At 39.6% G+C, this 27576-nt stretch overlaps 1 long non-coding RNA gene across 2 annotated transcripts in view; it reads right to left on the reverse strand.

Annotated features, from left to right (window-relative positions):
• Positions 1-27576, reverse strand: part of LOC109262504 (uncharacterized) — a 383729-nt gene that overhangs the window by 52676 nt on the left and 303477 nt on the right. The window lies entirely within an intron of this gene.

Here is a 27576-nt window from a genome sequence, read left to right on the forward strand (position 1 = left end):
AGGAGCAGAGCTGAAATGTGGGGTACAGCATCCAAGGAAAGAACTTAGCAACTCTCATGATGAAAATGTGCTGATTTTTTAAAGGTAGTAAAGAGCATCAGTGATACAGTTCTACAGACTCATTTCTTATTCTTTTTTTGTAGATATAAACAGCTTTTTACTGTTTATATTTATGTCACTTAAGTCTATGAAAATATTTTATTTAGATGATAGTTTTGCTCTAATTAGCATTGGGGCTGAATCATGTTACGTTTGTACCCTCAGAAGGCAATTTGGAAATAAAGGTGAAAATGACATTACCTGCTAGGAAAAACTGTGTAGCCCAAGTGGGCTTGTCCTCTCTCTCTCTCTCTCTCTCTTTCTCTGTCAGTCTCTGTCTGTCTCTGCATTTCAATAGATGGAAAAACAGATTGGATTTTAAAAATAAAATATATCCTCGATCTTCGCTAAGCTCGAATAGAATTGATTACGAATTAAAGAATTTATCAACAAACAGAGAAAGCGTAGAACACACGTTGTTTCCTAATTAAAACCTCTTAAAAATTAATAAACACCCAATGCAGAGGTCTAGATAGATTCATGCACCAGTACACACATACAGGCATTATTACATGTGGAGGCACAGAAGTTGTTCCTTATTATTTGCTTGCTTCTTGATTTCATCATTACTGCCTCAGAAATGGGAGAAAGCTACAACAGATAATGATATGGAAATTCTGTGTGCAGACACCTTCCTTCAAACTACAAGTCAGATCCTTCAGTTGTTAAAGCAAGGAAAGGGAATACAATCGCCTTGTTTTCAAAAGGGCATTGACTTTTTCTATGGTGCTTTGGGGGCAGAGGGGGGCGGACAGGAGTGAGCTTCACAGAAGCTGCTAGTTAGGCTCTGAGTCTCAGCTTTGTAGGAGAGGTTGAGTGGGGAGAGGTGTTTCCAGAAATGGCTGAGAGCAAGAGACAAATACAAGCCACAGACAAGAAGGGAGGCCAGAAGCTAGTCCCTGTGATGAGAGTGAGGAATCAAGTTCAAGAAATTGATACAAGTTATAAATAGAAAGTGAGGTGAAGGATCAGGAACCAAGGTTATGTGCTGATAAAAACTGTAGTTTACTATATATTTTTAAAATGAAGTAGGATACAAAAGCGTTCAGGATACAGACCATCAGTGAGACAGGGAAGCAATGGAAAGCAAACAACAATGGAAAAGCTGTGCTCTCAGATGAGCATCGGTTTCAGAATTCTTCATGTTAGAAGTGAAGATTTAACTGGCAAAAGAATTGCAAGACACTGTTTGCTCGGGGGTCCAGCCTGGGGAAGGCACTCCTGACATAGAGGCAAAGCCTGACCCATTTAACGAACCCTGACAATTGTGGATTTTTTGTTTATTTTGGTTTTTGATGGTAGTTTATTTAGCTTCTGTAATTTTTTAAATGCCAAAGAGAAAAGTAGTGATAAAATATTTACCCATGTAGGTGTAACCATCTTAAACTTTTTTCCTCTTTCTTCATGCCAGACTCAATACACAAACACATTCTAAAAAACAAGCATGCAAACAAAGACGAACTGACTCTAAATCCATTTAAAGACATGCAGATCTTCGCTGAAGGGGTCTTGGAGAAAAGAGAAACAGATTGTATTGCACAGCTTCGGAAAGCTAAATTTCCTCATGGTCCTCCTTGAGCATTTCTTTTCCTCTGGGAATTCTACTTCTGAAGCAGTTTCTGCCTCCTTACCACCTTCTTTACCTGCTTCTCCTCTCTTCTCACCCTCCTTGCACTCTTTCATTTTGCCCCTCACATCTTGACTTCTGCTGGTGGCAACTTGTCTCCTGCTGGTGGCATCTCGTCTACCATAACACAATCTCTGCACCCAATCAAAAATGACTAGACACGCCGTGAAGCATGATTGGCCTTCTCAGCTTTTCCCCTTCTCTCCACTTCTCACCCCTTTCTTTCGCAAAACAAACTTCAGATATCTAACATGAGAAATGGTTCTTTTTGTTCAGAAGAAGATAAGGATTTGAAATACTTCAAGTTTATTTTTCTCTGTCACATAAGGAATTCAAATCATTGCTTTGAGTTCCTTGCTCAGCAGGATACAAATTTGAGTCAAGCATCTCAATTTAGATGCTGGCGTGGAATAGAAAGAGGACTAGATCCAGTTGGGACCATTGGGCTGGAGTCCCAGCCCAGCCACTAAACTGATTGATGTGTACCTGGCAAGGCTAGACAATTATGAGCTTTGTGCAACATGAAGATGTTGGCCTGGACGAGAGTGGCTTTAGCAATGGCCAGCACTTGTGTAATTTATCACAGATTGCAAAGCCCTTGTCACAGTTATTATCTTATTAAATTTTCACTTGGTCTCTGAGGCATAGGGGTCCCCATCTGACAGATGATGATAATCACGGGGATTAGGTAATTTGTCCAAGGTCACACAGTTAGAAAGTGGCCAGAGCTGTATCAAAACCACAGATTTTTTGATGTAGAAGTGTGAAATTTTAGTGCTTGAGATTTGAGGATACAAATCCCCTCCAAGGATGTTTTATGTATCTATTGAGAAAGACACAAATACATGTGATGTCAATGAGATCCAAAAGCTTCAGAGACAACTAGATACTTCTGTTACATTTTAATTTCTCATAAAAATTCATTTGCACCTTCTTAATTACATTATTTAGCATAGGAATCAACATTCCTGCAAATTCACATTTCTAGGCTTTTGAATAAGCTGACAGTACACAGATGGCACCACTATTAGAGAGTCAACGTGCTGGTGATTTCCAAAACGTACGAATCCCTGGAGAGGTTGTTAGAATGCAAATCACCAGAGCCCATCCCAGACACTCAGGTGGTCTGGTGCTTTTGTCCAGGTGATTTGGGCCAATGGCCCAGAGAGCACAGATTAAGAAACACCGCCCTCGTTTATAGCCTCTGGATATCCATAGCTACTGGGTTTTCTTGAAATAGTCAGAACAGGCTACTTCTTTCACGAAGCACTCTGAGTTTGAGTCAAGATACAAAACCCACCCCACAGCCTCTCTGATGTTGGCCTGCCGTGGCGCTGAAAGTCAGGCCTTCCATTTAAAACATTATCTTTCTCCTAGGAGGCCAATTTGACTTTGGGGTTAACGTTAGGCTTTCGTGTTATTCTGAAATAGTTTATGCAGAGAAAAAAGTCATCTGGAGTTTGGTTCATTGAGGAGGGAGGAAGAAGGAGATGTGATGAAGAACAAAGAAAGGAGGCACAGAAAGGGAAAAGAGAAAAACCACCAAGAAGAACACATGTTACATACAGCAAGGTCCTCAACTTGGGTGCACATCCGCTTGGGAAGATCTACGAAACATGAATGCCCGTGTCCCACCTCCAGAGATTCTGATATCATTGGTCTGGGTGCAACCTGAGCATCAGGATCCTCAAAAATTTTCCACATGATTTAAATGTGCAGCCCAAGTTGAGAATCGCCGCTTTGTAGTTTTGCCCCTGCTAGCTCTGCTTAGCAAAAACGATGTGAGGTTTGGACGCAAGTGAAAACCGCAGCTATGAAAGAAAATGTCCGGGGAGCCCAAAGGGGAGCAGAAAACTTTTATTTTCCACGTTGCTACACTCCTGGGGACGTAGGATATAGTCACCGGATCAAAATGTAAGGTGTTTAAAGGAACAGTATGCGTCTTGCACTTTGGTCTGTAATGGCATAGATGTGCATTCAATGGATCTAGACAACAGTGATATGATTGCAAGCCCTCTGGTGTTTAGTGCACATGTAAAAGTTTATGGTTTATTGAAATGCGAACTAGCAAGGGTCTCTTGGCCCGCAAGTGGAGTCGTTAACAGCATGCGGACTGGCCGCTTCCAGTAGAGAAGGTAGTTCTCTTTTCTCTGCGTGTTGAGGGAATTGCGTTCGTGAGTTTTCATGATTTCCACAGACGTAAAATCCCAGCCCTAATGTTGCAGTTCCATTAACTTCGTGGATTACAGTTGCGTGTTCTGGCATGACTTCCAGCAATAGTTCCGATACTGGTGAAGTCTTGCTGTTTGACATTGACCTATAAAAAGTGTTATAATGATCTAAAATAAGGGAAAGAAATGAAAAATAAAACCAGCCACAAAGGCATTTTGAAATGAGGTAAGATTTGGAAAGGCTTTGGCACGTGCAGTGTTCTGTAAAGTCAAGTCCAAGACTCAGGCTTTCTTTCATTTTAAAAAGACTGTTGCAAACGACAACAACAACAACAAAACAGTAATATTTATGTGATAAAAGACTGGAGATCGTCAGTCCAGACCAAAGCAGTGTTACAGACGACCAAGGGTCCGCCTGCTTACAGTTTACCTTGTGCATCTTACAGCCAGCCTCAGGCAGTCACAGAAACCACTAGGCTGCTATATAAAAGTGACTAAGATGTCAATCGGGAAGCACTCCTCCAAAACATCTAATGTCCATATGCTTCACCACCACTTAATGGTCAAAAATAATATCATCCACACTCTTCTAAAGAAGAAGCCGACACATGCTAAACTCAAAAACAAAATGAAATATTCCAGCCACCACCTCCTACCAAACTGGAGCGCAGGGCCACCTGCAGAGAGGATGTCTATTTCAAGTCTGAGAAAAGGCTTCCAGGCTTGTATATCCCTTAAAAACCTCCTTCCTACTTTTGAAGCGAAAAGCTGTGTAGAGCAGTGGCTAAAGCTCTGTTTTGAAGATAGGAAAAGCCGTAGTTCTATCATTCGCTAGCTGCCTAACCAGGTAGGCTGCTTATCTTCTCTGAGAATCAGTTTGCTTATTTGTGAAGTGGAAATAACAATACCCGGCTACTTCACAGGATCATTGTGAAGACCAAGTGAAACACTGAACGTGAAGTGCCTAGTAAACTGCATGGAACAAAACAGCTTCTCCGTGATCTTCAGCTGCAGTGAGGATATTCACATGGAATTATCTTAGATTTGGCATCTAGTGGATGTTGGAGGTAGAGGACAAAGAAAATTCCAGATGACTTTTAAATATGTTGCTGGATAGCTGTGTCTCCTCCTCCTTTATATCATTATCTTCATTACCAGGATGCTCTTTGGGATTTATTTAATGCTTTTTATCCAAAATTTTAATAGTAAATTTTCTGACACTGGGTCACTTTCTGCATTTTATTAGTAACCAAACTTCCTTTTCTTAGGCAGGACAGAAATGTTTTTTTTCTACCTCCTACCACCTTGTACTTAACATGTGGCCAATAAATACTTCCGGAAACGAATGCATGAATGAATGAATTCTGCTCTGTCCTTAGAAATATTTGAGTGAACTAAATGATGACAAATTCTGCCCTGAATATTTCAGTTCCTGTTGAAGTCATTAATATTTATCCTGAAAACACTGGCTTCATGGTATCTGAAATAGTCAGCACTACCTAAGTAGTTTACCCATGCATAATACTGTCGCCAGTGTGTTGGCTACAAACTTCGTTATGAATAGGGTGGACAATTAGGAGCATTTTTGGGCCTTCCAGCATGTGGGCGTCCTTCCCAAGATTTGGGAAATCTTCCATTGTATGGGTCTTAATTGGAAGTAGAGTGTCACCTCCCAGAAGCCCTGAATACCCTTATTGTTCTATACCCCTAGCAATTGGAAGGGACCTAAACTCAGCTCCACAGATGATCACCACGGGACCCGGGGGTCTGGGAATGAGTATGACACAAGGAACAGAGATAGTTGACAATACCTTCCAGAGCAGGGAAAGCGCTTGCCTCTAGAGAGATATCAGGGTCAAGAGTCCAGTGATGCAGCCAGGTGTCCATCATTTGTGATGTGACAACACTGTTCCCCACATGTGTCCTTGCCTAAATTGTCTCCGGCTCCTACGAGCCTCCATAGGTGTCTACCCATTTTCTAAATCTGGTTCTCCAGACTTTCAGTTCAGTCTGTAATCTACAAGGTATGGCTCCAATAAATTCCTTTTCTGCTTGTTAACCAACGTTGGTTTGTATTGTTTTCAACCAAGAACTCTGACAGTCACTGTCTGGGTGAATGGAGTTTTATAAAAGATTAATAAGAGCATACAATCTTTTTTAACCAATCTTTATAAATCAATTGTTACTACACTCTTATTTAATTAACACTAGTGAGCATTTTCTTTGCATTTCTATAACACATCCACTGCCTAGCATGGTAGGCACTCGATAAATACTTCTGTTGAAAGAATGAAGAGAAGGCAATAATTGAAATAAAAAACTTAATAGGGGAGCTTGACACCACATCGGACATGCAAAAGATAGGTGAACAGGAAGACAACTAAGTAGAAAATGTCCAGGCTGAAAGAGCTCCAGAGAAATGTAAGTTTTTGGTTTACGTCCCCCCATGAAACTTACAATCTAGCTAAGAAATGGAGACTGGAGACTGACATCTAAGAAACATTTGCAAACAACAAGACATAATTGTATATAAATAAGGAGTAAATGGGGGAAAGTGATGGAAGAATGTACGTATTGTGTATGTTTGACATTCCTCCTTTGGTGTTTGTCTGTCAAATTATCCCTCATTTGCCAAGCATAAAGATGTGGGCAGGAAACAATCCAGAACAGAATATCCATGTTCTCATTGTATTAGCTTTGAATGATGTCAGCTGAAGCATTCATTCTCTGGGATCTGTGTATTGACAGAGCCATAATACCAGGTTTGTCTGTTGGGTTTGCTTCAGAAATAGCTATTGTGCCCTCTAATTAGAGAAGACAAGAAACGAGAAGCACTGTTCAGTGACATCCCTCATCCCAGGCAACCTCTGTTGAAGTTACTGAGTCATACAGAGGGCTCCTCTCTCCCTGTATGCTTTAGCAAAGCACACTCAAGTTAGATAATGTAAGGAGGATTTAATAGAGGGACTATTTTCAAATACTGTAGGGAAGTACCCTTGGGTACTACCCTCAAAGGGACAAGAGGAAAGAGTAACTGCCAAAAACTGGAAGGAGAGAGTCATAAAGAGGTGACCATCTGAGAGGAACAGTGACCATGGATCAAGGGAGTCAGCCTTCCCTAGAAAACCCTGCTGGAGGGGACCCTGGAAAATACGCACCCCAGCTTCACTCTCTTCCCTAACTCACTGAAGAAACGTAACCAGAAACCAGGGCAAGAAAGGCTAAATATTGTCTATTTAGATCAGCCCCCAGGGGCACCTGTGTGGCTCAGTTGGTTAAGCCTCTGACTTCAGCTCAGGTCGTGATCTCACGGTTCATTAGTTCGAGCCCCGCATCAGGCTCTGTGCTGACAGCTCAGAGCCTGGAGCCTGCTTCAGATTCTGTGTCTCCCCCTCTCTCTGTGTCCCTCCCCCACTCATGCTCTGTCTCTCCATCTCTCAAAACTGAATAAAAAAAAAAAAAATAGATCAGCCCCCAGAAGCAGAAAGCAAGGTAGAGAAGAGTAGGGAATTAATTTGGAGGGAAAAAGGAACATTATCTAGCATACTACGGAACAGTGGTTTTCAAAGTGGCACATTCTCACCTAATATTAGAGATACATGAGGATTTTCCAAGGGGTACGTGTCAAGCAGAGGTTTAAGACAATCAAGTTCTAGACCTTGAGCTGTATTGGTACTCTTTCCTAACATTGATCTCCCTGAGAATGTACATTTGGCTGAGGCCACTTCTTTCCCACCTCCTCTTTTACAAATGCCCTTTAACAAATCTTTAACAAAAAGACATATCTTACTCCTCTAGAGGGAAAAACATACCTCTTATCTGTATTACATGAAACATGAAAGACATTTGAAGTGACAAAGGTACAATTCGAAACATTGGCATCTATAAACTCCCTTTCATCAAAATGTATAATGTATTGAATTTATTGTAATCAATTGTATACCAGTAAATTTGCAATGGTTACACCTACAAGAAAATTTTTTTTGATATTTAGAGCAGTAAATGCCAACAGTGGCTGCACATTATAACTAGTTGGGGGAGAGATTACAGACACCTTAATGTCAAGCTGCTCCCAAGACAAATTAAAAAAGAATCTCTAGGGGTAGAACCTACACATGAGCAATTTTTAAAGCCCCTAGGTACTTCAAAATGCAAGACAAACGTGAGAACCATTGAGTAACAGACTTAGAGAACTAGAAACCATTGGTCCTAGGAAATTAAATTTTTAAAAAATTATGTGCCCGGTTGTTTAAGAAAAATGATACATGGTGACTGATAGACTTTAAAGCCTAAAGTACATGGCATAGAGATCTTAGGTCTTACATAGGAAAGAACTATAATTACAAAGAAAGGTGAGCTGACATTCTTTGAAAGAAATGTCCAGTTGAGGCGTTTGTGGAGTATAGCTCTGGACAAGAGGCTGAAACTCAAGTAAAGGATCATGGTGATGAGGCACAGAAGCCCACAGGCAATTCTATGGTCTTGAAACACAAAAATTATAGTTTGGGATGCTAAGGCATGTAGGATTTGGAGGCCCAGAATGTAAAGAAAGAAAATACAAAGAAATGAGCCCACCACTTAGTGCTGTTCCCGTTAAGGAATTGGCTGACTATTAATCTGCTCAGGGCAAATTGCTAGGTCACTAAGCAAAAAGCTTCAGAAATGCAGAGTGGCAGTTTTTTGTTTTGTTTTTTGTTTTTTGTTTTTTTGTTTTCAGCAGGGCCTGAGGGCTAAAGAGATAAAGAAATTTGCATATGTCCTAAGAGGACCCTCCGCAGGACTACCTTTTCTCCTTAAAGGTGGAACTTTACTGACCTAGGCCCTCCCTCAACTTCTTAGTCTTCATTGTGCCCTCTGGTCATCTAGCCCTGTAAAAAGGGGAACTCCTTGGCACTGTGGTGAGAATGCTTTTCACTGCACCCCATTCACTGCATCTTATTGGCTTCGGGGGCCTGACATAAATTAACTTCAAATATATGGCACCAATAAGACCTGAGGCTCAATGAGGGCCTTTGTGTAGTATCTGTTGACCCCTAAGCTATTTATTTAGGTATTCCCTCAACAGAATAATGTGTGCATGGTCTTTTATGTGTGTCCAGGTTTGGAATAAGCTAGAATGTTTTCAATTTTAAGGTACGAAAGGGCAGAGGCCATGCATATTTAACTCCCCATGCTTTAGTGATGATGATGTTGGTGATTTGGGGGCTTCATCTTTCTTGCCTCTTTGAGTCTCACAATAATGTCTCAAGTGGCCATTTCTCCCTGATTTTCCCAGCTTTTCACCAATGGGTTGGCCTCCAGATATAATGGCAATACATGTGAAACCAGTCATAAAGAAGCAATGCTTCTCAAGCAGTGTGTGAATCAGCAGCCGCAAGTTTGCATTTTGGAAATAGTTTTGGCAGTTGGGGAAATTATCCTGAGCTAGTCGGGACTGTTATCGCTGAGTGGAAAGAAGGAGTCATCTGAGGGTGAGGTGGGGCAGAGTGAAATGAGTGGAGAAGAGGTAGCAATTAGGATAGCGCAACAGCAGCATGGGAAAGGTTAGAAACAAATATTCTGCTGAAACTGAATGTGATTTAGAGCCAGAGAATTCCTGGCAAACCACATAAGCCAAACCTCTCATTTCACAGATAAGCGGCCCAGAGAGGTCGTTATTTAGTGAGTTAACACGAGGAAGTCAACGGCAGAAGCCCACCCGAACTCCGTAGTTCCATTTCCATGCCTACGCTGCCTCAGGATGCTTCCAACACACGCTCTTCTCACTAAGAACATGATGGGCTTTTCTGTTTGGCTTTTTGACTCCTAGGATTCTTTAAAAGCATGATCAACCAACAACTTGGCAACACTTTCACAGAGAATCAAAGAGGGCAACAACTTTTCAAAAACTAAGTTGCCTGCGCCGTATGTAGATTTTTTTTCTTCAATCAGAGCCTTAACACCATCCGGGATGTGATGATGTGTATGTTGACTCAGCCCTCTTCCCAGCCTGTGGTTCCTTGACTTTACCCTCTGTTCCTACACATGAGTCTACTCTGAGACCCACAGCTCAGATATTGCCACTACCAGGAACTGCGGTCTCAGAATTTCACTCTCTAATTTCTGTCTCCAACTCTTCCATTTCTCATTCTAGTTATATCTGTTCTGTGAAATTTCCAGTCCCACCATGCCTCTCTACCCTCCCAAACATCTCTTGGCTTCAGTTTTCTCACCCAGCTTGGACCCCGTAGTCAGTAATTCTAGCAACGTCAGCACCAGCATCTTTGAGTTCTTCACCCCCCCGTGATCTCCAAATGTTGGGTCCAATAATTCATTACCCTCACTCAACCCCACCACAACCATTTTCTGTTCTTGACCTGCTGAGTTCAGCAGAACATAACAAAAGTTATAAGAGTTAGTCACCTGTATATACTTATCATTGCCACCCTCACTTGGGCCCTCATTACATCCCATCAATCTTTTTATTCTCAGCCTTTCTTATTTCCCACAGAGCAGTGATATCCAAGTTCTCAAAACAGCTCCTTCACTGCACTTGCAGGAACCTTAGAGGGGACTTTACCTCCTACGACACCAAAAAAGGACCACTGATGTAAAGTTCTTCAACTTCTAGTTTCCCACCCCCAAATGAACACGTCTCACCTACCCTTTACCTACTTTTACCTTCTCTCAAAATATCTGGAGCTGGTTAGGTACCAATACCGGTGCCTTGTCCATTCCATCCACATCCTCTTTCCTAACACTGCACAGAGACCTTAAAAATAACTGTTTCACTAAACGTTCCTCTTTGTCTCTTTTCACTTGCTAATTGAATGTCTCAGCGTATTTTTCTTTAAGTTTTATACACACACACACTCACACACAGAAACACACATACATACACACACGCGAATTTAAGAAGTCTGTATAAGCCAGTAAAATTAATGTCCTTATTATGGATCATCGTTACAGAGCTCCGGGAAAAATAAATGTTGGTGCATGTTAGGTTTATGCACTGAGTTGCTACCCAGTCTCTTAGTGGGTAATTCATGCTAGTTCCACTAGTAATAAAATACTGATTCTCAGCAGTTTACAGCACATAGTTAACCTACTGACATCATATGCAGGGGAGTTTTCCAAAATCCCAATCTTTTTATTTCCAAAACTCCTAAATCAACAAGCCAGCTCAGGGGTCACTTTATAAGGCATTTCTGATCCCTATGAGCTCCACGTATGTTTCCCAGAATTCTTTTTTAACTAATTATCAACTGCACACATGAAATTTCCCCTGTGAACACCATTTCCACTGGGAGAAATTACTTAGCCATCTGTACATCAAAAAAATAGACACTTTGATAGTCCAGGATCCTGGCAAAAAACCCATTCTGTATTGCACATAGGAAGGTTGAGAGAAAATACAAAGGTATGACATCGTCTAAAATCAAAATATTTGTCCCTTATTATCAAATAAACAAAAAAGTATTCATTTTAACATGTCTTGACTTCTATCTAAGGTATATCTATAGTGCCATTAAACAAAACCCCATATTTTAGGCGAAGGAGATTCTATGTTCTTTTGCTAAATCTCAGTATTTTCAGTTTAGTTGTTTTCAAACCCCAGGCTGATGGCCATCGCAATGTTCAGTCTTTCATAAATTTAGGGAAGACACCCATTCAGACTTCCTGAGGCATCCCTAGGCAGTTGATCCTGACCCTGGAGGCCTTAATCCACAGAGAGGGATGGAATGGAGAGAATCAAGGCATTTGTTATTATGCTTTATCGTGACTTGTTCATAACCTACTTATTACACTTGGCACATGACATGGTGTCCACAGCTGTACCTCTTTCCTGAATTTATTTGGAGCTAATAGATGATGGCCCCTGAGCCAGGCTGGGCTGGCCCCCATGAATAGTGCCTTTTTGCAAAGCTATTTCACCCTGTGTCTGAAATAACTTTGCATAACTCATTATTTTTCTTTATTGAGTCTAAATAAAGATGCATGTCATCTGATATTTATGAAGTAATGCACACATGCTCTTAATATGGCAGGCAACGCATGGGGCTTGGGGGAACTGAAACATTCAAACTTTCTCTTGCCTTTTCTTCCTCCTTTTTTCCTCAAAGAAAGAAAGAAGAGGGAAATTTATCTTGCGTAGGACTTAACGGGAAACTCTAAGAGTTTGGGGTAGGGTTTAAGGCATTTTTTTTGTGTGTGTTCATATGTGTTTCATCTTTTCAAATAGCCACAAGGTGAAACCTGGGGAATGTTTGACGAAGTGTTAAGGGATTTGCAGATATTTAGTACCTAGGACATTTTGAAGGTTCCAAGAGCGAGAACCTCTCCTCTTGCACTTAACTGTCATGGTTTCCACTGGTGTCGCTGTGGCCCTGAACACCTCTGTGTACTATACCAGATCCCCAAACAATAAATGCAGTAAATTAAATGTGGCTCCAGTGGTTTTGGACCCGAACCAATAAGTTATCTTTATTAATGCATTCGGGGGGCGGGGGGGAAGGTCTCGATTTTATTACATTGTTTCTTTAACGTTGCCTTAATGATAAAGGCAGGAACAGCACTGCACAAAAAACACAGCGAAGAAATCTGTGACTTTTGGCGGCCAGGTTGATTCCCCCGTGTGCTTGGTACAGTTAGGATTTGGCACTCTACCACTCGCCCACTCCTGGGTTCCAAAAGCAGCCCCCTCCTCGTTTTCTCATGCTGCCTCTCTTTGCTTACTCTGACATTTTCTTGGCTTCGGCTGAAATTTTGACACATAAATCCCACTTGTCAAATGATATTGTAAAACAAGCATCCAAGTGTCAGCACATGGCACTACAGTCTGGGGACTAGAAAAGAGAATGAGGAACACCTCCATGGAGGCTTTCATCTGCCTCCAGCCATCTGCAAGTAATTTGAAACCAGTTTCCAATGCAGCTAGGTTATTTGGCCTGGTAACACAGGCCCAGCAAAAAGAGAGGGCCAGAGTCATCAGAACCTGTTAACTCTGTAAGGAGTAGATAAAACCGTATGTTTTAAAAACCTGTCTCAGACCAATCCATTAGCATTTAGTCAGACGGTCTGAAATCTCTTTTTAGTTACAAATCCCACCGAACGGCTCTGGCCCATTACAACCTCATGTTTGCCAAACACCCCTTTGCCTCTTGGCCTCAGACCCTGGACTTGAAAATTGCTGAGACCCTGCTAAGACTTCTGTGATCCTTCTCGAGTCTGAATCTGGGATGCTTCCCCATCACTTAGGGATAAAATAGAGACTCAAAGTCAAGATGTGGAAAGTATCTTATAAAGAAGCAGGTACTCTCTTTGCCTGGCCAAATCCATTAAATATCTGTGGTTATTCTTCATTCTCAGCCGACTTACAGGGATTTCTGTGGAGGTTTTGGTCTGGTCTGCAAGAATGGTAGAAAGCTCATGCAAAACAATAAAGTGAGAATCAAGGAAGACAGATCTAGGGAGGGGATGACTGCTAGAAAATTGTAGTCAATTCCACGTTCCTGCTTAGATGTCAACCTCCCTGGATGTCAGCTTCCTCATCTATAAATGAGAACGCTAATTAGTAGGTATCTTACGAAATGGTTAAATTAAATATGGCAATTTAACTTAACTGCTCAGCAAATGTTAGTATTGATTATCTTCTTCCCCACGACCTCCCACAGTAAGGATCCACTATATGAGCCAATCAGAGATGGTTTTACTGTGACGCTGAAGAAAATTAAGTTTCCTAGTCTCTCTTGTGCACTTTCACCTAAAAAAGGATCCCAGCAGTGTGGCAGGATGCTCACATACTTTAACATTTGAAATCATAAAATATGGCCACAGCAACAAACCGATTTTTCAATGACAGCAATTCAAAAACAATTTAAGGTCAGCTCTTGTGCAAGAAAGCTTGAAATAATCTGAAACCTACAGTTCTTATAAAAAAGAGATTTGATAGAGCTGTTTCCAAATTTGACGAGAATCCTCAATATTTATATAACGTCATTAACAAGTTTGTGAAGCTGAAAGAATGCTATTTAGCCAGGATAAAACAACAAATGTTGAGCATCCATGCTCAAAGAAAGGAGATATACTGATGGAAATATTATTTTTCACTTCTCTCGGTAAAAAACGTCACAAAAGCACCATCCTAGGAAGAGGTGAATGAAGAGCATGCAGACAGAAATGTAAGGGGAAAAGTATTTTAGAGGTGTGCTATGACATCAGTTAATTAAAATATACGTAAAATTTTAAAGTTTGTTGGGGCGCCTGGGTGGCTCAGTCGGTCAAGCGTCCGACTTCAACTCAGGTCATGATCTCACAGTTTGTGAGTTCGAGCCCCGTGCCGGGTTCTGTGGTGACAGCTCAGAGCTTGGGACCTGCTTCGGATCCTGTGTCTCCCTCTGTCTATCCACCCTTGCTTGCGTTTTGTCTCTGTCTCTTAAAAGTAAATTAAAATGTTAAAAAAAAATTTTTTTTAATTTAAAGTTTGTAATGTGGTAATTATGGTGTTTTCAAATTTTGTAATGTGTTGCGATTACCCATCTCATTATAAAATAATATCCACTTCCATATTAAATCATTTCATGATTTTTAGTATTTTTCTCAAAGAGGACTCCTCAAACTATACCAGCTGCAGACCCCAGGAAACCTGGATTTGCCTGTGTGGCCAAGGAACAAACGACACACTCCTGGGACTGAAGGCAGGCTGGACTGTACTAGCTTACTTGTGCACACCTTGTCCTTCCTGCCCTGGTCTCTAGTCCTGGTTTCTACTTCCTGCCTTCAGATGAGCCCTCCTGAAGTCCTGTGTCACTCTAGGAAGGCCCAGATACCAGCACAGCTCCCTGTACCCTGCTTCCCCTCTTCTCTGGATCTACCCCTGTCAATATTCGCCTGTGCCAACTCATGCTCTAGGTCAGGACTGCAAGACCATTCACAGTTTTTACCATGTGACAAAAAAAAAAAAAAACCAAACACCTAAATAAATACTAGACGACATAAATTAACCATGTTATCACATCATTAGTGAGTTCCCCAAAACTCTGAAGAAGTATATCTAAAAGGGAGGATACCAACTTTTGATGATATCGGGACAGAAGATACTTCCTAGATCTCTCAGTGATAGAAGTTGCTTTCCTAGGTTGCTGGCGGTTAGTTGGATAATATTCCAGGAGAACCTTTTATATGGCAGCCAGCAAGGAAGAGTATCTAAAGACAGCAGCTGCCTGCTTTGTTTCAATTGTTCAGACCTTTTCACAAACTATTTCCAAGATGTTTGGATAACGTGGTCATCCCAGAGGACAAACTTAAGGGCTTTAGTTTTATAAAACCCACCCCAAGTTGGTAGTGTCCCCATGACTCACCATCAGTAAGACAACACAGACCTGTCCGACTGGGTTTACCAGTCACCTTTTTAACCTCTTTCTTGTACACACGGAGGCCCATCTACTTCAGTGGTCCCCACACCTGGCTGATTGTCAAAGTCACATGAGAGTATGAATAGTACAGCTCCTAGCCTACAGGCACACCAAGTTGGCATTTGGGGAACACGGGGCTGGGAATATTTGACATGTCCCCAGGTAATGTCAATGACTGATTTATTCTTCATTCTCAGATATATTTTTCACTCCAGTTGCTGGCTAATCTCCCTTATGCTATTTTACCAACTTCACTACTCAATCGTCCTTCTTCCATAAAGCCTCAATCTACCAACCTATGTGAAAGAGATTCTACTCCTCCGTGTTCAAGGACCAGAACACTCATTCATCAAGTCCCCATCAATTTTCGTTTTGGCAGTAACAACCCATGCATTCTGGGCCTACATAGACCACATTCCCCTCCACGACCAAGCTGATCTTTGCAAAATCCAAATCCAAATATACCACTTTGACTCTGACCCAAGCCTTGCACTGTGCAACCTTTTTCCCTGCATGTCAGTCTCCTGTGATACCATCTTCCATATCTGTCACACTGTGCTCTTCCAGCCTGCCTCTCCTCGGTTCTTGGCATGTTCCATGTTGTTTACCCTGCCCCATGACCTTTGCATATACTGTTCCCCTAATGCTTATTGCCCAGTCAGAGACTAAGCATATTTGAAAGCCACTAAATCCCAGGCAACCAAAAAATGAACAAAAAAACCTTCAGAGGATATTTGGAAATTGAAAAGAAAGCGCTGAAATAGTTATCATAGGAAGCAATCACTTTATTGGTCTTCCTAGATATTTGAAATTTCAGTTTAGTTAAGTATTTTTATTTGTTTTTGTTTTTATTTTTTTATTTAAATTTTTTTTTAATGTTTATTTCTGAGATAGAGAGAGACAGAGCATGAGTGGGGGAGGGGCAGAGAGAGAGGGAGACACAGAGTCTGAAGCAGGCTCCAGGCTCTGAGCTGTCAGCACAGAGCCCGACACGGGCTCGAACTCACAAGCCGTGAGATCATGACCTGAGCTGATGTCAGATGCTTAACCGACTGAGCCACCCAGGCGCCCCATATTAAGTATTTATTTTTAAACACATGAAGCAGAGAAGGCAGGTGGGAAGAAGCACACCATTATTTTGTTCTGGGCCCCACTCCCAGAGTCTCATTCAGTAGGTTTGGGGTGCATCTGAGAATCCATGTTAACAATGTTCCAGATGCTGTTGGTGCTGCTGGCATTGATCACCTAGTATTTACTACTCTGACTACACAACAGAGTCTACACAACTTGCTGAGCTCTTAAAAATATAGATGCCTGGGTTTACCTGTGACCAATTAAATAGCAGTCTCTGGGGACAGGACCCAGGAACCTTTATGTTAAGCTTCCCACATGATTTTATTATGTAGCCAGTATGAAAAACCACTCATTTAAGAATCACAGACTTAAGCCACAATCTCCCCCACCCCCATGGAACATTCCTCACCTTCACCTGGATAACTTTTACCTGTCCTTTAGATGCCAACTCTTGTCACTTCCTTTTTATATGTGTCTCTGCTTCAGAGGCCATCTCAGATTGTAACAGTCAATCACTGATATGATGATTTAGGCGCTGCCTATTTCTTTGCAAGTCTCTCTGTTCCATGTATCTGGGCTTATCACTGAAATCCAGAGTCTAATGAAGTACACAGAACGGCGGAGTTGCTCAATAAATATTTGTGAAATGAGCAAACCATAAACTACGTAGTTGTCACTTATCTCTTTTGCATATTGTGAGACCGACTCCAAGAAATATTACAAAGAGCTTTGTGACTTTGTTGGGATCTCAGTATTTAGGAGACAGCTCTATCTCAAGCCACAGTGCCACAAACAAGCAGAAGCATAAGACTCAGAGCCCTGAACCAGTGCCTAGGTCCTAGAAAGAAAATTCTATCCATGCTCTCAAGAAAGAGCAAGGAAGATCCTTTTGTTCTGTAAGTTGATGGCAAAAAACAATGTCATCCATGAGAAATCAAAAGCCCATATTTGCCCATGTGTGAGTAAGGAGCCCATGTGTGAGTAAGGATTTACATAGTCTTATAACACCAAGCTAAAAGGTTCATTGTTAGGGACAGGACAGGAGGTATAAGGGGAGACTATCTACTGATGATGCACTAACAATACAAAAATTCACAAACCTCATGAGAATACAAACCACTAGGTTGAGAGACTTAATGCAAAACAACCAGCAATAGCAAAGGCTGGGAGAACAACTAAATAAGTACATTTAAAATAAGTTTAAAATAAATATGCTTAAAAATGATTAAAGATATAAATGCAAAATAAAAACCTTAAAAAGGGAAAAAGATATAAGTAAAGGGATATTAAAGAATCTTTAATGTTGAGTACATCACAAGCACAAGAGGTACCTGGGTAAACCAGGAAGGCCTCAAAGCTTTCCAAGTGTTCTTCCACACCCTCAAGGGGGCTGAGGACAGACCAGAGAAGGGGACAGTCCTAAAGGGAGGCTTGGGAGCAAAGAAAGAGGAAACAGAGAGTCCTTGCATGGGCAGAGGTGCCTGGAGGCCAGCAAAGGCCTGCTGTCTCCTTAGCAGATGTGCAGGGTCAGAGGCTGATGCTGAGACCAAGGAGGCCAGGTTAAACAGTCTGACCGGAAGCTGTCTCCACGCTCCAAAGAAAGAAGAAAGTCATCCCAGGGGGAAAGGAAAGAAAGGAGCATAGGAAGAATGGAGAGCAGCTGAGTATTTACTCAACGGGGCTGACTCTAACTCAGAAGCAACTAACTACCTTGAATTGACAAGTTTGTTATCTACCGTCAAGAGGAATGGGGACCGAGTTCATAGAAATAAAGTTACTAAGCTGTCATACCTGATTGTGCTTTTTGTAACTCTGAAATCCTTACCTTTACATGACATAAGTGGGCCTTTTGCTAGTGTGTAGAGAGAAATCTTATTCCACAAAGAATTCCACCCTTGCATTTGTCTGTTTGCAAGTAAGATACTGGTACTCATTTTAAACATTGTGTTTCGTGCTTTAAAGGACAGTCCTCTGCCAAGGATGGAGACACAAATGTCTGCAAAAAGATTTTCTCATTTCTTGTCCACATTCCCCCATCTGTTGGTTGTGGAGGATATGTATGAACCCCAATTCTGTTATAGAAACAGCAGTTCAGACCCAGCAGGAACACTTTCATGATAGATGAACACGCTGGTCTTCTGCTCATATATACAGTCAGTCTTGTAATCCAGTGGATGCCAGACTGCCTTTAAGAGAAGGGAGTTCTGCTTTCTCTCTCTGTGCTGAGCAATCAAGGCTGTCAGGAACTACAAAGCTGAAGGTCAAATTTTAGACATAGAAAATTCACACTATAGGGGCCCCTGGGTGGCTCAGTTGGTTGAGTGTCCGACTTCGGCTCAGGTCATGATCTCACAGCTCATGGGTTCGAGCCCTGCGTCAGGCTCTGTGCTGACAACTCAGAGCCCGGAGCCTACTTTGGTTTCTCTGTCTCCATCTCTCTCTCTGCTCCTCCCCTGCTCACATTCTGTCTCTCTCTCTCAAAAATAAACATTAAAAAATTTAAAAAAAGAAAATTCATACTATAGAGTCCAGGGGAATGTTAGCCATTTTCCATCCACTGGAAGCCAGCATCATGTATAGATTGTAGCACTGTCATCCCCTCTCTGCTTGCCATCATTAGTATTCTTGACCAGGCAGAAATCATCTCCCCTCACTTTAATCTTGCCTGGTAGCCCATCTCCATTCACACTTGGACCCATTAAAGGAGACAATTAAGAAGAGTAAGATTAACTCAGAGTCTTCTAGTCTCTATTAGAAAGTTTCCTAAATAAGAACTTTTTAAAATGTCATCATTGCCATTTGAGAGAGAGAGATTCCGGCTCTTTTCTGACATGGATTTGCATCAGAAAAATCCCTACCATCTATAAGAGCCAAAAGACACCCAAAAAAATACAAAGTACTTTAGAGTAAACCTAGAAGAATGTACAAAACATTTATGAGAAGTTTAAAATATGCCTGAGTGACATAAAAGTAGATTTGAACAAATAGAAAGATACACCTTGTTCTTGGATAGGCTGTGTTCACATCTTAAAAGTGTTACTTCTGTCCAAGTAAATGTATAAAAATACAGTGATAAAAGCATCACAGTGGGTTTTTCCCCTGAAGACTGACAAATTGATTCTAAAGTTCTTATGGGAAATAAACATACAAGAATTGGCTAAGACAATCCTGAAGCTGATCACCAACTACTGTGAAAAACTTAAGCTCTCTTCCCTGCTTGCATTCTTCTCTCAAAGAAGAATGTCTAAGCCCCTAGGGAGAACAGCAAAGTCTCCTGCCCCAGGGCATAGATAAAGACACTTTGTTGCTGGGGGAAAAAGGGGGGGATCCTCTAATCCTGCCAGAGTGGCAAGGAACAGTTCTGAGCCCTGGATCTTCTATCAACAGTATAGTACTCCTCTCTCTGGGGGAGTGCTAGGATAGTCTCCCAGACAAGGCCTGATATGGATACATGTAGTGTTTGACTGACTGCCATGGGGAGGAAGGGCAGAAAACTCTACACCAAAGGTCCGGGCACACAGGGTTTACCAAAGACTGAGGCTGGACCAAGACAACAGAGAACTCCCCTGGGCACTCAACTCCAGCCTAGCAAGGAATGATTAACAAGAAAGAACAAGAGGCATGGGGGTGTGTGAAGCAAGACCACAGAAAGAGATCTTCTTTGTGGTACAGGTGGGCAGAGATGTCTGAAAACTGAGGGTAAAGCAAAATATTGAGAAAAAAGACTCCATCACTCCAATCTGCACCCAAAGCACAAGGCATCACTATTGGAAACTGAAGGCAAGAAAAACAACAGAATTCTGAAACCTCGCTTGGGTCCTGACTAAATTGACTCAATTTTCTTATTTAACTGCCTGAGAGGAGGTATACCTATTTTCACACATATATTCTATTTATTTTAGTCTCTTGGTAGTCAGTAAAAATTATGAGGCACAGAGAAAAGCAAGGGAGGAAAAAAAAATCCTCAGACAAAATAATCAATATAAGCAGATTCAGAGATGACCTAGATTTTGGAATCTTGGAACTAGCAAATAAACTTTAAATAACTATGATATATGTAAAAGTATCTAGTGGAAAATATGTACCACATGCACAAACAGAGGGAAAATTTTAGCAGAAAGATGAAAACCAAAAAAAAAAAAAAGGACTCAAGTAGAAATGTTATAAATAAATATATGGCAGAGGTAAATATGCATAAGAGATGAAGAATTCCATTGATGTGGCTATCAATAGATACAACACAGCTGAGGAAACAACCAGTGAAGTTGGAGATACTTTAATAGAATTACCCAAAATGAAACACAGGCTAGGATATTACAAGGAAACAAAACAAAACAAAACTATCCTTTTGTAAACATATACACAAAACTTCTCACTAAAGTATTAGTAAATCAAATCAGCAATATACAAAAAAGATAAGACATTATGACCAAGTGGGGATCTATCATAGAAATTCAAGGCTGGTTTGACATTTTAAAATCAATTAATGTATTTCATGTTATCAACAAGTTTAAAAAAGACAATAGATGCAGGGAAAGTATTTGATAAAATTCAAAATCCATTCATAATAAAAACTCCAAAAAAATTAGAAATTAAAGAGAACTTCCCCAACCTGATAAAGAGCATCTATGAAAAGTGTATAATTAATATCATGTTTCATAGTGATATTAGATAAGGAGCAAGGCAGAAAGCCTTGGGTAGCTCATTTGGTTAAGGGTCTGACTCTAAGTTTCAGCTCAGGTCATGATCTCACAGTTTAATGAGTTCAAGCCTCATATTGGGCTCTGTGCTGCTGGTGTGGAGACTGCTGGAGATTTTCTCTCTCTCTCTCTCTCTCTCTCTCTCTCTCTCTCTCTCTCTCCCCCCCCTCCCCATCTCTCTACTCTCCCTGGCTCACTCTGTCTCTCTCAAAATAAATAAATAAACTTTAAAAAAATTAAAAAAGAAAAATATAAGGAGCAAGGTAAAGATACACTCTGTCATGACTCTCTTCAACATCATACAGGAAGGCCTAGCCAGTCATATAAGACTGAGAGAAAAAGAAATAAAGAGCATACAGATTTAAAAGTAATAAATAAAAATGCTTTTTTTTTTCCATAGGTGACATAATTGTTTACACAGAAAAACCCAGACTACAAAATAAGCTACTAGAACCATAAGTGATTTAGAAATATTAATATTCAAAAATCATTTGTATTTCCCTAATAGCTTATTTTTAGAAATGGAACTTGAAATTAGGAAAACACAGTACTATTTACTATAGCACCAAATATAGGAAATTTTTAAGTATATATCTAACCAAAATATGTGGAATACTTTTGTTGAAAATTAATATACATTGATGAGAGAAATCAAAAAGATCTATTTATGGAATGAAAAACAATTTATGAAGATGTCAATTCTCTTTCAAATTGATGTATAGATTCAAACCATGCCAACAAAATTCAAAGTAGGCCTTTTTCCTATAGAAATTGACAAAATGAGTGTCAAAGAAATAAATAACCATAACATGTAGGGTACAAGCAGATATAGGGCACAAGTATAAGACTACTATAAGAAAATCTGGGAGGAAAGCTTTGCTACATTGTTAGGCAAAGATTATATAAGGCACACAAGCACAAATGGTTAAAAAATTGATTACTTGGACTTGATTAACATTAACATTTTTGTTCTCAAAGAAGACAGTTTAAAACATAAAACTTAACACTTGGAGAAAATATTTGCAAAACACATAACTGGATATCCAGAACCTATAAATAATTCACAAAACTCAATAGTAAGGAACCAAAGAATCCAAATTTAAATAGTGGGAAAGATATTTGAACGGATTCTTTAGCAAAGAAGATGTACAGTTGGCAAACAAAAACAGTAGAAGATGCTTAATATCTTTAGTCTTTCAAGAAATGCAAGTTAAAAACCACAATGAGATACTACTATATAACTATCATAATGGCAAAAGAAAGAAAGCACAGGAAAAAGGCAGGAAGGAACATGGAAGGAAGGAAGGAAAGAAGAAAGAAGGGAGGGAGGGACGAAGAGAAATTTTGACAGTAGTAAGTGTGGATAAGGATTAAGGATGTGCAGAGCAACTAGAACTGGAACTCTAATTCATTGCTGGTAGGAATGCAAATTAACGCAGACACTTTGGGAAACAGTTTGGCAATCTCTTAGAAAGGTAAAAAATACGCTTAAAATAAAAAATCAGCAATTCCACTTCTAGTTATTTACCCGAGAGAAGTGTCCATAAAAATGTTTACAGGGGTTTTATTCAAAGTCAGGCCAAGTGTCCAAATGTTGAATACATTTAAAAATTTGGGGTACATAAACACAAAGGACTCCTACGCATCAATAAACCTGTTGATTGGCACAACGTGGATTAAACTGCATTATACCAATACACTATATTAAGTGAAAGAAGCTAAACTTAAGATTCCGCGATGTATGATTCCCTTTACAGGTAATTTTGGAAAAGGCTCAACCATAGGGACAGAAGACAGTAGTGCCTGCCAGGGGCTGAGTATTAAAGGAGGGGACTGAACAGAAAGAATGAGGAAACTTAGTAGTGTGATGGAAATGCTATCTAGCTTGACTGTAGTATGGTTACATGACTTAAACATTTGTAAAAACCTCATAGAACTCTACTAGGGTGAATTTTACCGTGCATAAAATAAAAGCCACTTATGAATTGTAAACACAATTAAACATAGAAAATAATTAATTAAATTAACTTTGAAATACAATTCCTCTAATTGTACATCCTCTATGGGATATATTCTAAGGAAAAAAGGAACTGAAATAAGATCTAAACTTAGTATGCTTAGTGTTTGCAGTAAAAAAGGTATTGTAATTATGAAACTATTTTATGTACAGTATAGGATAAAGCAAACAAATGAATATATTAATGTTATTAGGAACTAATATTTGAACTATAAAAGAAGTATTAACATAAAATTAAGGTAAGTAAAAATCTTACAATTCCATTTTTTTATTTGGAATTAATACAAACTCATAATTTATATTCATTCTAGCATTGTCTACCTACAGCAGCTAGAAATAACTTCCCCCATAGGAATGAGTAGAGTTAAAGTTTAGCTGTTGATTTCTAAACGATGATTTCTAAACATTCCACTCTATAAGAATGTTTAGAATGGAATTCTAACATTCTAAAGAATGTTTAGAATGTTTAGTGTGGAATTTCTAAACATTCCACACTATAAGACACCATGGCTTGCTACAGTAGTTGCAAATTCCAGGTTTGGGGCAAGGGAAAAACAGGGGCAATGCAGTGTAAGAAAACAACAAAGTGCTCACATACTAATGGCACCATATCAAAGAAACACAGGAGTCATCTTGGAGTAACCTCCACTAACCAAATTGGGAACATTTGAGTGTCAAAAAGAACAAGGATGGCTATGAATCAAAATACACTAAATTTTTTAAAAATGAGTCCATAATGATTATAGAGAAGGGGCAAGACTGAGAAATTTAAAAATCTCTTCTTTGTAGAACACCAGTTAATAAATGAAAAATAAATAATAGTATTGGGAAAGTTACCATTTTGCAATCCCCAAGAAATAATTGTAGCAGGCAAAAATCATTAATGGATCATGAAAATATAAGATGAGAAGTTGTTAAAAAACAGAAAGTCACACAGTCAAGTGTCTCCCCACGGATTATTTATTAATCCCAGAGGGAGAAATATACCTCACTCTAGAGAGACCCCTCTGGTCACTACTTTGACCAAGTGACCAAAATTAGGATCACCAGTGGCCGGACAATCTGACATCAACTACTCCTGGGGTAAAGCATTAAGAAATATACAAAACCAACGTAATATTCTTGCCAAAGCACCTGAATATAACAATGAAAAATCAATCAGGCAAATCCATAATGTAGAAGATTCCATAAGACTAGACTGGGTTCTTCAGAAAAGTCATTGGCATGAGAACAGAACCAAACAAACAGAAATGTCAGAGACCTATTCTAGATTAAAAGAGAATGAAAAGACAACCAGATGCAATCCATCAACCATGACTGAATCCTACATCAATCAATCAACCAACCAACCAACCAATACAACAAAAGACGTCTAGGAAATAATTGGAGAAATTTGAATATGGACCTCATATTAAGTGATACAGTTTAGGGGTAAATAATAATAGTTCTGTGGCTACATCCCTATGCCTAGGAGGGATATGTTAAGGTCCAAGGAGGTCAAGTGTCACAGAGTCTGCAACTTACTTGCAAATAGTTCAGTAAAGATAAATAAATAGATAAGTAAGAGAAAAATGTGAAAAACTGATAAATCTAAACGAGGCCTATGGATTTTTATTATATTAGTCTTTATCTTCTATGTAATTTGGAAATTCTAACAATAAAAATTTTGAAGAAAAAATAAGCGTCTTGATCAGTGAAGCACAGGCCGGTGAGATGTATCTGCACCGCACTGAACGATGCATTTTGCATTGTGGTTGAGAAGGAGGGGCTAACTTCTGAGGCTACCTGGGGAAGGCTCTGGTGCTGCTGGGAAAATTAGAGGCACAGATTCCCATGCCTAGGGTTCCACTGCCCAAGGCCAGACTACCTTTTCCTCAACGGAGAATCTGGAAGACACACACAATAAATACTAAACAACAGAAGTCTGTGCTTCCCACCAGTTTGAGAAACGGCATTAGACCAAAAGGTTATTAGTTTTAATTTTAGCTAAACCACTGCCAAAAGAGTATGGCTGCCTTCATATTCCTTGGGAATTGATGGAAAACACAGGCTTCATTAGAAACCTGCAGCAGGATTTCAGCGAGATTGCTTTGGGAAGTCATGCTCATCCATTAATTGGCTCAACAACCATTTATCATTACTCATTTTTCCCTAATCATTAGCATCACATCTAATCAAATTTAGATATAAGCAAAGACAAAGATTTGGTACGAAATTCCATTACTTTTTAAAAATCTTGTCAAGCATTTGTAAAACAATGTTTTGTTTGTTTTTTTCTTCTTTACTAGATGTTTTATAGAGGACTAGATGTTCCTCAAAGAATATTGTGGGGAGAGAGGGCCATGGCTGGACAGAGAGATGAAAACAGAAAGTTTTCCAATGAAACAAAAGGAGAAAGTTCTCCAAGCCATGTGTATACTAAGGGCCCATCCCAATCAAAGGACTCAATCCACTCCACTCCAATTAGAAGAGTAGCCTTTGAAAACTCAATTTTAATAAAATTCAAGTCAGGGCTTTGGATGCTCAATCTTTTTAGCCAGGTGCCAAAATTCTGGCCAAATGTATGGAAGTGGATTCCTCTTCTATGAACTGCCACAAGAACTTTGATGTTTATCCTAGCAGAAAGAATCTAGGTTGATTACCCTCTCTTCCAAAAGACCATCCCTTTCTTGGTAGAGAGCATTCTTCCTGATTTATCCAGCTTGGAAGGACACCATGAACTTGATGTTCCAAACCTACTTACTAAAGATCCCTTCCCTTTTTTGGATCAATCGTAAAAATCAAAGACTGTCACACAACAAAGTAATTAACTTTTGCATTTTTTTCTTGAAAAAAATCTATTTTTAAGATAGCCCAAATATACTCTATATTTGCATTTTCAGTTCATTATTACTCTTCTTAAAAAGCAACAAAATTAAACTCTATCCCTTTGATACTATCATTCATTATTTGAAAAATGAGCTTGCTTTGCGTTTCCCAACCCACCTGAGATTTCTCCTGACAAACTCTTACACAATGTACTTACAGCCTGTTATTCTTAAGACTCCATTGTATGTATAAATATAACTGGATATTCCAATGAAAATTCATGTAAATACCTCAGTACATAACATTTTTTTAACGAGTTACTACATATAGCACCTCATTCCTGTTAGCACTCAGTGCAAACATCTTGTCTTAATTCAACAGCTTGAATTTTCTTAAGACCTTGAGCACTTGATTAATTTCTGAATCTCAGCTGACACTGCCCTAAAAGGGTGAAAGAATTAATCACTCTGATGTCATTCCAGATGGACAAGCACAGGTTTTAAGATGCTTGTTTTGCATGTGGGATTGGAATTTAAGACATCCCATATATAAAATTCTTAGACAGCAATTGAGAAGTTGGTCATGGATGTAGGCACTAGAAAAACATGTTTGTTTTTTGATGCCTCTGCAAGGTAAATTTCATTATTCCTTCATTAAGAGTTATATTGGGTAGTTACACAGCACCCATCGTCATCACTTGTAAAGGGAATGCTAGATGCTTTGTTTATTTTATGCATAGGTACAGCCAACCAAACACGCTAAACCACTTAAAGGAGTTTATTGACACTGGCAAGGAACAACAATTTAGTAAAGCAAATGACGCAGATTGTATATTGTGGAGTTTTCAAGGTTTCTCTCTCTCCTTCCCCACCCTGCCCTACTTTTCTTTAGAACAGCTTTCTACATTGAAAACATGTCAAAAATTTGGAAAGCAATAAGCAATCAGCTATTTTTTTTCTCCTAAAGCTATGATTTGGTTTTGGGCCAATCTCAAGCAGTGGGCTTTTCAAATAAGACCAGTTTTACTCATCCCAAAATGGGAAGATCTATCCAACAATGAATACCTCTACTTGTTAGGTCGTCAAGCCTGAGCCAGTGAGCAAAGGTCAAGCTAAAGCTTTATGAAGAGCGACTTGATAACCACCAAATTTTAAGGCAAACAACTAAAGAACACTAATATCATTCACATATTGAGTTTTAGTTTTGATCAAACACTACAGTTAGCTTTATGTCCTGCGTGAAAAAAAATAATACCAGTCTCAGTCTATCATAACCCATATGAATAGATTTCCTTTAAAAGGCAATATGTGAATTTTAGAGCACATATTGTAGCCTGGCCTAGAACTAGGTGACATGATGATGATTTCATCACTGGTCATTACTGTATCAACAGACCTCATCAGTTAACGTTTTGGTTTGGAAGTAATGTTACACGGTGGATGAGAACACAACCAAACTGGATTTTGTCCTGTCATTTACTAGTTCTATGACCTTGGACAAGTTAACGGGCCTCCGTCTGCCTCAATTTCCTTGTCTGAAAAATGGGGATGATCATACCTTCTCCTAAGTGTACTGACTACATTAAGATATAAATGAGAAAATATCTGTAAAACCATTAGCACATCTCCTAGCATGTAACAAACAGTTATTGATAGCTATTTCTTTCAAACTTTAGAGGTTGTCTTTC

This window comes from Panthera pardus, unplaced genomic scaffold (genome assembly GCF_024362965.1).
Source record: "Panthera pardus isolate Hobbes unplaced genomic scaffold, ASM2436296v1 HiC_scaffold_13, whole genome shotgun sequence".
In the NCBI taxonomy this organism is placed as follows: domain Eukaryota; kingdom Metazoa; phylum Chordata; class Mammalia; order Carnivora; family Felidae; genus Panthera; species Panthera pardus.